Raw genomic sequence first — 10,781 nt, forward strand, 5'->3', positions numbered from 1 at the left:
AGGGCTTAGAACAGTCTCTTGGGGTGCACTTGTTGTTTATTTGCATACCCAATTCTTTAACTCAGGTGAAAAAATGTTCCCTTTGTTTTTGAGAGTTTGGTGGGGTTTCTATTTGGCTATTTCTTGTTATTGCTTTTTTGTAGATGTGTTCCTTCATCACAAACACGTGTCTTTGGAGATAGAGTGGTATTTGGTGATGCGGTCTCTGTGTTTACTGGATTGTTTCTTTGTTATGTTGGGTTTTTGAGAAGTGATATTCAAGATGTACTTGAAGAACCCCTTTTGAATGGTGATTCTAGTTCGATTAATAATTTGGAGACAAGTAATTCTAGGGGGGGAGATACGGTGACTCCTTTTGGAAGTGCTGGTCTTTTCAGTATTCTCACCTTCTCTTGGATGAATTCTTTGATTGCTGCTGGCAATAAGAAAACTTTAGACCTTGAAGATGTGCCTCAACTTCACGGTGTTGATAGTGTGGTTGGAGCTTTTCCAGTTTTTCAAAATAAGCTTGAGTCGGATTGTGGTAGAGTTAACAGGTTCAAGCTCGCGAAAGCACTGTTCCTGTTAGTTTGGAAAGAAATTTTAAAGACAGCTTTATTGGAGTTGATATGCACGTTATGTTCTTATGTTGGTCCCTACCTTATCGACGCTTTTGTTCAATGCCTTGAAGGGCGAGGAGAATTCAAGAATCAAGGTTACATTTTGGCTTCCGCCTTTGTGGCTGCACAGCTTGCTGAGTGCCTCGCACACAACCATTTATCTTTTAGGTTGCAACAAATTGGAACAAGGACCCGTGCAGTAACAGCCACGATGATTTACAACAAGAGCTTGACCATTTCCTGTCAGTCAAAGCAGGGGCATTCAAGTGGAGGAATGATCAATATTATGACAATTGATGCTGGTAGACTTGGCAACTTTAGTTCGTCCATACACGATCCATGGTTGGTCATCTTGCAAGTTTGTTTGGCCTTGCTGATACTGTACAAAAATTTGGGACTGAGGTCAGTTGCTGGCTTTGTTGCGGCAGTAATTGTCATGTGTTTAAACTATCCTTTCGGGAGATTGGAGGAGAAGTTTCAAGACAAGTTAATGGAATCAAAAGATAAACGAATGAAGGCAACCACGGAGATTTTGAGAAATATAAAAATTCTCAAGCTTCAGGGATGGGAAATGAAGTTTTTGTCTAAGATTCTTGAACTCAGGGAAGTAGAGACACGGTGGCTGAAGAAATACTTCTATAATTCAGTAGTGATCACTGTTGTCGCTTGGGCTACTCCCACTGTTGTGGCTGTGGCCACCTTTGGTACCTGCATGCTAATGGGAATCCCGCTTGAATCAGGGAAGGTCTTATCTGCACTCGCAACATTCGAGATTCTTCAATCCCCAATCTATAACCTTCCCGATACAGTTTCTATGCTAATTCAGACAAAGGTTTCTCTTGACAGAATTGCATCTTTTCTTTGTCTTGATGACTTGCAGCCTGATGCTATAGAGAAGCTTCCAGGAGGCAGTTCTGATACAGCAATTGAGATTGTTGATGGAAATTTCTCTTGGGATTTGTCTTCACCCAGCGCAACATTGAAAGATATAAACTTCAAAGTGCTCAATGGTATGAAGGTAGCTGTTTGTGGTACTGTTGGTTCAGGCAAGTCGAGCTTGCTTTCCTCCATTTTGGGAGAGTTACCCAAGATCTCAGGGACACTCAAGTTGTGTGGGACAAAGGCTTATGTTGCTCAGTCACCTTGGATACAGAGTGGTACGATAGAAGAGAACATATTGTTTGGTAAGGTGATGGACAGAGAAAGGTACGATAAGGTACTTGAAGCATGTTCCCTGAAGAAGGACCTGGAAATCCTCTCATTCGGTGATCAAACAGGTATTAGTGAGAGGGGTATCAACTTGAGTGGTGGACAGAAGCAAAGGATACAGATAGCACGTGCTCTCTACCAAGATGCCCAAATCTATCTATTTGATGACCCTTTCAGTGCCGTGGATGCTCATACTGGATCTCATTTGTTTAAAGTAAACAATCCCATCTTCCTTGAAACCATTGCTTGCAGTGGACGCTAACTTTTGCTTTCGATTTCTGTAGAAAAAATTACTAGTCCAGATAAAAACACCACCCTTTGTTTTAATTTTCCTTTTAGTTGCTTCCTCTTTTATTCTTCTTTTCATGCCTAATTAAAAAAAAAAAAAACAATAGGCATTTCTCTTACAATATACTTGTTCGATTTTGCATGACAGGAAGTTTTGCTTGGTCTTTTAAGTTCAAAAACTGTTATTTATGTTACTCATCAGGTTGAGTTCTTATCCGCTGCTGATCTAATCTTGGTGAGTAATATGCATTTGTTTTCTTCAGTGCCTGTGGGATTATCATGTCTCCTATTGTTTCATTTGTTTCAACTGTACCCTCTGGTTAGGTCATGAAAGATGGAAGGATCGCGCAGGCTGGGAAGTATGACGAAATTCTCAATTCAGGATCTGATTTTAAGGTACTTGTAGGTGCACACAAGGCAGCTTTATCAGTTCTTGATTCCAGACAGGCAGGAGCAGTTTCCGAAAATGAAAATGTCAGAGACAACTATGGAGGCGAGAACAGTACCGATGGGATTGTACATAACGAAGGAAATAAAGATTCACAAATTGGTAAAGCAGATGAGGTAGCCGAGCCACAAGCACAACTCAATCAAGAAGAAGAGAGAGAGAAAGGTAGTGTTGGGTTTCAAATCTATTGGAAATACATCACAACAGCATACGGAGGAGCTCTGGTGCCCTTTATATTAGTGGCCCAACTTCTCTTTCAGATCCTTCAAATTGGTAGCACTTATTGGATGGCATGGGCAACTCCTGTGTCAAAGGGTGTGAAACCTGCTGTTAGTGGATCTAGACTGCTAATCGTCTATGTATCTCTGGTTATTGGAAGTTCTTTTTGCATGCTCGCTCAAGCCATGCTTCTTGTAAGAGCAGGGTACAAAACTGCAACTCTACTATTCAACAAATTGCATCAGTGCATTTTTCGTGCTCCCATGTCCTTTTTTGACGCAACCCCTAGCGGACGAATCATGAACAGAGTATGCAATTTCAATATGTTTTAGGTTCTGTATATAAGTGATTAGAATTAATTAGGGGAGAGTACCATGTTCGATACTTTTACTTCATTGATCTATTTCCTCTCATGTAGGCATCTAAAGATCAAAGTGCATTAGATATGGAAATTCCACATACAGTTGGGGGCCTTGCCTTCGAAGCAATCATGCTTCTGGGAATCATAGCAGTGATGTCTCAAGTGGCATGGCAAGTTTATATAGTTTCCATCCCTGTCATTGCTGCCTGTATCTGGTATCAGGTACTCCTTGAGTTTCTTTAAACACTCATTTAGTTTTCCGAGCTCTACTTCAGTGCCCAAAATCTAATAATATCATTAGATCTCCTGATGTCTCTTCATTTGTGTTTCTTTTTCCCATGTTTTCTGAAACTTGCATGAAAATTTAAAAGTGCTGAAGGCATTCACTGAGATGTAGCCGCTGTTTCATCATGACAAGTAATATATCTTGTTTGCTATTTGACCCGCACCCGCCGTGGGCCAATACTTTTTTTCCTACTAATGTTTTTGTATACATTGACTTTTTTAACATATTTTTACACATAAAAAAAATTTATGTAAATCGAAAATCTCATGTATATATATAATTAAATAAATCAATAATTATATGTGTTAATAAATAATAAAAAAAATTATGAAGGATAACTAAAAATAAAATTGAAAAAATCAAGAAACATTAATAAATCAATATACTTAATATTGTAAGAGGGGATATTTATCTAATTGTAATTGTTGAATTTGTTTATTAAATTTAATTTTTTATTCCGTCAAAAGTTAATAGAAACAAACACACATGAAATTAAATAAATAAATAAAAGAAAATACAGCTGCACATATTAAAAATATTATCAAATGATAAATATTTTTTTTTATTTTTAAAAATAAATTTAATCTATATAAAAGATAAAAAAAATTAGATATGGATGATAATAATATTTTCAAAAACTAAATATAGATAACACTGTCATAACCCAATTTTAGCCCTTTGGCTTTTAATTTAATTTTTACAGGGTTTAAAATGAAAAAATTAAAAGATCAGAGATTTATTTCGATGAAAAATGTGATTTGTCAAACTTCCGTGAAAATTAAGGACTACAATGTGCTTTTGTCATTCTATCTTTATATTCAAGATGATCCTTATCTTCAAGATAATCTTTATCTTCGAGATAATCCTTGTCTTTAAGATAATGATAGTTATCCGATTTCAAATTTGATTCTTAATCAAATTCAAACTTCAAAGAAGAGAAGGAGTTTGATTGAAACTTGGTTTCTCACACGTGAAAGGACTCTGACACTATAAATACAGATCTCAGGGTATGAAAAAAAAGGGGAAGGAGACCCCAGAGGAGGCCATTATCAGAAACCCTAAAAGAGAGAAACATAAAAAAAAGAAGGGGGCGGCGAACCCTATACTAGCCGCCGCCCCCATCAACTGTTTTTTTTGCCCAGTCTCCCTCGATTTCACCTCCAGCAGCCGCATGTCTAGGTAAGTTTCCTTCCTTGCTTGCTAAAATAATTAACTGGTTACTGTTGCATGCATGCGTGAACCTTTCACGCATGGCTAGATCCGGCCCATAAGTGTGTTTGCTAAGGGTGTGTTTGGCAAAACACACCCTTATGCCTTGGCTATAATTTTTATGCCCATTCTAGTTTGACGTTTGGCCAAACAAGCCCCTTTTCAATATTAGAAAATTCCAAAAATATTTAGGGGTCTTCGTTGATTTATTTGTGGGCCCCTCAAACTTTATTTGATTCTTTTTCTTTGTGCTTGTATTTTTTATAGATGTGCTCAATCTGTGAATTATTACTGTTAAATGTAAATATGTCGTGCAATGTTTTTTTTACTTCTATAAAAAAAAAAGATGTGTGTCTGTATAAATAAAAAAATAAATATGAATTTATTGTTTTTATTCATTGACGCCAGAGTCAGAATAAAAATATTGATTCAAATTTATTTCATTGTATTTTATTTAAATTACATAAAAATAAAAAATATGCATGTAAAAAATAAAATAAAATAAAGTAAATTTATTGGTTTATTCACTGACGCCAGAGTCAGGAATAAAGATACTGATGTAAATTTATTTTATTTTATTGTATTTTACTTTTATTTAGTTACATAAAAAAATGTGTATGCGTCAAAAATAAATTTATTTGATTTGTTTATTCACTGACACCAGAGTTAGGAATAAAAAATAATGATTTAGATTTATTTTGTTTTTATAACTACGTAATATTTACCAACACCAGAGTTAGAAATATTTGTAGTTAAATATTCACTGACGCCAGAGTCAGGAATATTACACGCAAAACCACCGTAGCATAAACCAACAAAACATTAGCAATTTATGACAAAAGTTAGCAATGCAGTCTGCCTTAGGCAAGACGCTCAAGGGGTGATAATATCTTCCCTTTTGCGTAACCAGTCTCGTACCATAGAATCTCTGTTAACCAGTTAGGGTTCCCAGTAACCATAATACTAGGTGTCGACTCTTTAAATAATATAATTCCCCATTAAAGAACAGGATGCCAGAAATCCATTCTTTTCCATGAAAATTTTTTAAGGCCGCCACGATGTCGAGTGTGACAAACACTATTAAAGCAAAGTTTCTGTTCAAAAAAAGTTAAATAAGAAGAAAAAAATCATAAAGAAAGGATATTAATTGAAATATAAATTTAAAAATTATTTAAGAAAAAAGACATTAAAAAAGATATCATTTTAAAAAATCAATATTAGAAAAAAATTGTCTGGATGTGGTGGCTTAACTCATGAAACCTATACTCCAGGTCATGAACTCAATAAGGTTCAATAATTTTTTTTAATTTATATTTAACTTAAAAAAAGGGTAAAAAAATAGTTCAGGCTCTCGTGTCCACGACCAAGTGCGTCTAGGCCAGTGCAGGGAAGAACCTAGGCACGTGTGTAAGCCTTTAAGCCCAATCTCACACGCTTGGGTTTTTTTTTAATATATATATTGTGAGCCCGTATTTTGGCTGATTAGTACTTAAAAGTGCATTTTTATCAAGGTTTTATATCATCATTTTTGCACTTGAAGTATCAATAACTCCTTAACTAAAGCGTGTTTTATAATAATATATCTAATTATATAAGATAACTTTAATTTATGGTAAATGATCATCTTAAATGCAGGCCTATCACATAAATGAAAGAATTGATTGATGAGTTGAAGTACTGAAATTGAAAGGACAAAGAGATGACCAAACTTAGAAAAGAGATGCTGGTGCAGTCTAAACTGGAACACTGTTCGGTAATTGGGTCATATCTGGAGCTGCAGATCTTGGATTTAGGTCCATTTTATATGGATGGAAAGATAAGACATTGGCCTACAACTTTCATGTGGAGCCCAAGATTTAAAAAGGCTGTTTTCAAGTCCAAATTGTAGCAACAACAAAGAAGTCCGAATCTGTCCTGCAGCCCAGACACTGTTCAGTGTTCAGCCCATATATCAAGTTTTAGAAGTCCAAATGATCTCAAATTTTTACCCTGGAAAGATGAGACAATTTCCTAAAACTTTCATGATTTAAGTTTGTTCAAATTATGATGTCATCAATGATGTTTTTGGCAGACAAGAAGATAAGAATTGTCACCAAGTCAAGATGTGGTCACCCACTCATCAATTAGTCAACAAATCAATAGTTCTGAATTTTGGCCTATAAAAGGAGGCATTTGCCATGTATTTAGACATCTTTGTGTTCATATCAAGATCATGCTCTTGCTTTCTCTCTTTATATTTTTAATATTTAAGTTTTGCTTTCATTAATATCTAGTTTATGCCTTTCATTTCCTTTTCTTTACTTAGTTAACTTCTTTCTCATTTATGTTTTTATCTTGTTTATTTATGTTTCTTTCTTTCATTATGTCTAGCTAAGTTAATTATGTCAAGGTGAAAAGGTTACACTAATGGTGTAAGGATAAGTATAATATAAACTCAACATGGACTTTAATGTTGGATACTAACATGCTTTATATTTGTTATCTTGTTCACTTTTAATACATTGCTTGTTAAATGGTTAATCTAGATTTATGTTGTATAACACTTGGTACAACAAATACTTGGCACTTTCATAGCTCATACTATATGGTATAACCGACACCTGAGCTATGAAAGGAACTTGATTTGTTGTTAACATAAGTTATAATCATAAATGACTGACAACATTTACAAGTATTAGCATTATTCGAATAAGATAACTAATGTAATCATATTAACAATTTATAATCTGATTGGAACCTCCTTTGTGTATGGTTTCCAATTGAATAAAAAGAGTTTATACTATACTTGTTTGAAATACTATTAGTGAATCCTCTAACCTTGACATTTGTTGTTATCATTGTTTAATCCTTACGTTAATCTTCCATCTCAAAGTTCTCATCAACTTCTTCCTCTTCTTCTTCACTATTATTATTATTGTTGTTATTGTTGTTGTTGTATTATTGTTATCTATAATTTATACAATTAACCTTCCTGTGGTTCGACCCTGGTCTTACCGGGTTATTTATTACTTCGACACTCCTGCACTTGGGAGAAGACATCAATCTTTTGGTCGTGTCATTGGCCACTATGTAATAGCTGGAAAATCAGGGCAACATTTCTTTTATAAAAAAAACTGAAAATTTAAGTTATTTTAACCCTAAAACACCTCATCAATATCCTTAAACACGAATCCATTAACTCAAAATATCCAAAAAAATATAAAAACATAAAATCAAGCCATGTTAGATTTATCTTCCTCAACTTAAATCTATTTTTTCAGGCAACATTGAGATTCTAAACAATCACCATTAAGCTTCTCGTATCTCATGGAACCTGTGGAGATCAAAAACATCCATTTTGGAGGTCGTAAATGACTTAAATAATGACCCTCTCATCACTAGAATCTGGTGACCATTCTCTCTCTAATATAGGACTGAAAAGTACTATAAATAAATTTTTATACCAAAACTGATTTTTTTTTTAAAGTTTGAGAATTTAAGTGTATTTTTTAAAAACTTTCTAGAACGCCACCCATGTTTGATGCTCTTTTCATTTAAGTCCATTTTCTTTTAGTTTCATTATTGCCTAAGAAACTAGAAGTAATTGGTGTTCAATTATGATTAAATTGCTCAAAATAAAACTTCAAGGCCCAAAATAAATGATTGAAAAATGCAAAGTATGTCTACAATTTTGTATGTGTGAATAGTGCGACTGAATAGGGAAAGAACCACGCGTTTTAGAGCTTCTTAATTATAATTATATTATATAATGATTTAGCATTTAGAAAGAGTTCAGAGTTTCTTATTATAATGATTTAGCATTTAGAAAGAGAGGCGTTCAAACACATTTCTTGATGCATGCAGCAATATTACATTCCCTCAGCAAGAGATCTTTCACGGTTGATTGGAGTATGCAACGCTCCAGTTATCCAAAATTTTGCAGAAATAATTTCAGGAGCAACAACGATCAGGAGCTTTGATCAAGAATCAAGATTCCAAGAAATAAATATGAAACTAACAGATGCATATTCTCGGCCCAAATTTCATAATTCTGCTGCAATGCAATGGCTTTGCTTCCGCATGGATATGTTCAGTTCTATTACGTTTGCTTTCTGTCTGTTTCTTTTAGTCTCTTTTCCAGAAAGAACTAATCCAGGTAGGCAGTTCTTGTCTTGCACTTGTTCTCTATTTCCCTTCCTATTGTCAACCAATGAGTTAACCTGAAATACACGTTTTTTCTTTTCTTTTCCATAGCCATTGCAGGCTTAGCTGTTATGTATGCGCTTGACCTACACATGGCACAATTTGGGTTAATATGGAATTTCTGTATTTGTGAGAACAAACTCATATCAGTAGAGAGAATTCTTCAATACATGTCTATTCCTGCTGAGCCTCCTCTTGTAATTGAATCAAATAGGCCAGACCATTCTTGGCCATCACATGGTGAAGTTGACATCGATAATCTACAGGTAATTTTGTTATGTTTATTGCTTCAATTGGCAGGCATTATTTTTATGTTTCTAATGGCCGGATACGATGCAGGTCCGATATGCCCTACACATGCCACTTGTGCTGCGTGGTCTCTCATGCACTTTCCCAGGAGGGAAGAAAACTGGTATTGTTGGGAGAACAGGCATCGGTAAATCTACTCTCATACAAGCTCTTTTCCGAACTGTTGAACCTGCAACTGGCCAGATTATGATTGACAGCATTGATATCTCATTGATTGGCCTGCATGATTTAAGGTCAAGACTGAGTATTATTCCCCAGGATCCAACCATGTTCGAAAGGACTGTTAGAAGTAATCTGGACCCACTTGAAGAGTACACAGATGAACAGATCTGGGAGGTGTGTTGTTTCTATTATGTTAGCTCAATGAGGGGTGTGTTGATGTTGTTATACACGTGCCTGCGTGTTTCTTCTTAGAATTGATGTTCAGTGTTTCAAGGATTGGTGATTGAAACATAGCACAAATGCTAACTTAAATTTGTTATGATCCCAGGTTCTGGACAAGTGCCAACTTGGAGATGAAGTTAGGAAAAAGGAAAGGAAGCTAGATTCCACAGGTTTGTCTTTCTCACCAATCACCGCTACCCTATTTTTGTGCACATCTTTTTAAATGGTCATCCTGGATGGCGGTGCAGTTATCGAGAATAGGGAGAACTGGAGTATGGGCCAGAGGCAGCTAGTCTGTCTTGGGCGTGTGCTTCTCAAGAAAAGTAAGGTGTTGGTCCTTGATGAAGCTACTGCCTCAGTTGACACAGCCACTGATAATCTTATTCAGCAAACGCTCAGGCAGCACTTCTCTGACTGTACAGTGATAACCATTGCACATAGAATAACCTCTGTTCTTGACAGTGACATGGTTTTGCTTCTAAGTCATGGTGAGTATGGAAACTTGATGTAGCATTGCCTGTAAATGATATGCATCCTCGATTTTCTCAATTATTTGCAATCATGTCTCAGGTCTCATTGAGGAGTATGATTCTCCAACAAGGTTGTTAGAAAACAAGTCATCGTCATTCTCACAACTTGTAGCAGAGTACACAGTGAGGTCGAATACCAGTTTCGAGAAATCAACTGGATTAAATTTATAGGTATGTTGATGATTATATGTAATTGTATTCTGCAAAATTATATGTAAACTATTATATCAGCAGAGGGTACAATAAGCTGAAATGTTTACTGTCTTTAAGTCAATTGCATTAAGGTTTGGTTGATGTGAAAGAATGTCGTATGTTGATGATTGCGAGATTGTCCAATGAATTGAGCAAATAAGTAAAAACCATGAAGCTAGCTTATCAAAGAATGTCTTGTGATGTTAGCTTATTCTCATACCCAATTCTTTATTTCAGGTGAAATCTTTTTATGAGCTCTTCTCCTCCCTCCCTCTTATTTCTTATTGTTTTTCATTGTTCTTGTTTTATATACATTGATCGTTGCTGGATTAGTTAAGAATCCAATTCAAATGATGTATCTAGTCCCCAATAACAAAGGGCAGTAGACGTTTCTCGAACAAATACTGGGATGGAATGTGGTTTGAAAATCCCGGATAATTTTAAATAATTTAGCCTACCTGAAAATGAAACTTCATAATGATATAAATGAGAGTGGAGCAGAAAAGGCTCTGAAATTATCTCAGTATTTTTTCTTTTTTGTTCCATTGCTTTAAGATGGTGTCGA

The 10,781-nt window shown here is 35.3% G+C and overlaps 1 pseudogene; it reads left to right on the top strand.

Moving 5' to 3' along the window:
- LOC133701008 (ABC transporter C family member 3-like) lies at positions 1-10,328 on the top strand (annotated as a pseudogene).
- The last annotated feature ends 453 nt before the right edge of the window (positions 10,329-10,781 follow it).

This window comes from Populus nigra, chromosome 8, assembly GCF_951802175.1.
Source record: "Populus nigra chromosome 8, ddPopNigr1.1, whole genome shotgun sequence".
Lineage (NCBI taxonomy): Eukaryota > Viridiplantae > Streptophyta > Magnoliopsida > Malpighiales > Salicaceae > Populus > Populus nigra.